This window comes from Drosophila teissieri, chromosome X (assembly GCF_016746235.2).
Source record: "Drosophila teissieri strain GT53w chromosome X, Prin_Dtei_1.1, whole genome shotgun sequence".
NCBI classification, from domain to species: Eukaryota; Metazoa; Arthropoda; class Insecta; order Diptera; family Drosophilidae; genus Drosophila; species Drosophila teissieri.
This window is the reverse complement of record NC_053034.1, coordinates 23,560,599-23,562,467: the sequence shown is the minus strand read 5'-3', so window position 1 is coordinate 23,562,467 and position 1,869 is coordinate 23,560,599.

The following is a 1,869-nucleotide window of genomic DNA, read 5'->3' as shown; positions in this document are numbered from 1 at the left end:
AGCAACGTACTTGGGGTTCTTTCTGGTACTACACTGCACGGAATTGTTTATAGCGGTTACACGGTTAAGCAGCTTATACCAATCGGCTTGATTTAGGGGCTCTGATAGCTTTCCCAACATAGGTGCATTCCCAACATTTGCTTGAGGGGCCGCTGTGGCTACCTTAATATGATAAATATTTGTGGACTCAAGGAACTCTTGAAACTCAATGAAGAAAAACACGTGCCTCTATCGGAGATGATTCTACGAGGCCGACTATAGTATTCCAAAAATGTTTCTACAGAGCAATTAGTTGACAGGATATAATTTAACAACATTTGTGAATTAATGATCACCAACAAATAATTTCTTTTCGAGTTTATAGACGGAAGGGGACCTAGGTGGTCAATATTGATCGTATTAAACGAGACCGAAGCTTTAGGTATACTATAAAGCGTTCTATTGTGAATACTTTTCGGGACTGAATGTATAATGCACGGTAAACAATTCTTTATAAACAGATCAACCTTACTTCTTATACCAGGAAACCAATATTTTTCTCTCAGTTTATTGACACACTTATCAATGTGTCAATTTTTAATGGAATTTCCTAATTAATCTTCCTTCATTCGGCTCGGAACATACATACACAGTTTCTCGTTATTCTTTGGATCTATACACTATTCCATCTAACAACACAAAATTTTCAACTTCCCCAATCTCTAACTTCTCTCGCACTCGACGTATTTCGGAATCCCTTATCTGTTCAGTCTGCAACAGTAAATCAATATCATAAGGGGACGCACCTACAGTTCCAACAATATCCTCAACCTCCGGGGCAAACCTAACGGATTCGACACGTTTCCTAGGATTGCAAGATACATCATTTTTCGTAGGTTGAGAAGGTCTCTTAGTTTCACAGGGTTCAGAAAGTCTACATTGCCTACAAGGTTCACTAAGTCACACTGCCTACAAGGTTCACTAAGTTCACAAGATTCAGTAGTTATACAAGGTGCAGCAGAAACACCGGGTTGAACAGGACCACAAGGGTCTCTAGGTTCAGAAGGTACAACAGCTCTTGACGAAATCGGACAAGGATCAGAAATTCCCTCCTTCTCTTAACAACTCTTTTTGCCTACTAAGCATCTAACACACCTGTCAATGTTTTTCCAATTAATTCATGAGTAGGAGAAAAACGTACTCGTTTACAAGCCAAAACAACGGAATGTCTATCTAATTTTGAATCAATATAATGCCCGGTGACACCAAAATAGCTTTAGTTGCTGGCACTCGAAATGTCAGCCGTAGTAGTCTTCGTAAACTGCTCTGCGTTTATCCAACATCGTCCTTATAGCTTTCCGGCACGGAATATTTACCGAACGCCCAGCAAATGCACCCACAAGCGATTTTCCACGGTGCATAGTGGCAGCATTTCAGCGACAATATAGTCGCATATTTTCTTGTTTAGCTATAAAAAAAAAGTTATTAAAATATAATTTAATTATTATGAATTTATTTTGGAAACAGAAGAAATTTGGTTCCTTAGGCTCTGATGATTTACCCTCTTCCGTTTTTGCCACTTTTGATTTCATAGCTTCATATGACGCATAGCTGTTTGGATAGACCCCCTACAAAAAAGTAATACTTTTCAAAAAAGTAATACTAAAATCATATATTTTTAAAAATTCATAACATTTAATTTTGTGACGGAATTTTGGCGCCAAATATTGTATGTGCGAATGTAAAAATGAATGTAAATTATTCGTGTTGGTGGCGGCAGGGGGGATCCTCGCTGCAGTCACAGATTTTATGTTGAGAGGAACTTTCCTCTTTTAACTGCCAGCCTTGTGGTCTGGCAGAGTAATTAAAACAAATATATTTTACGACGTT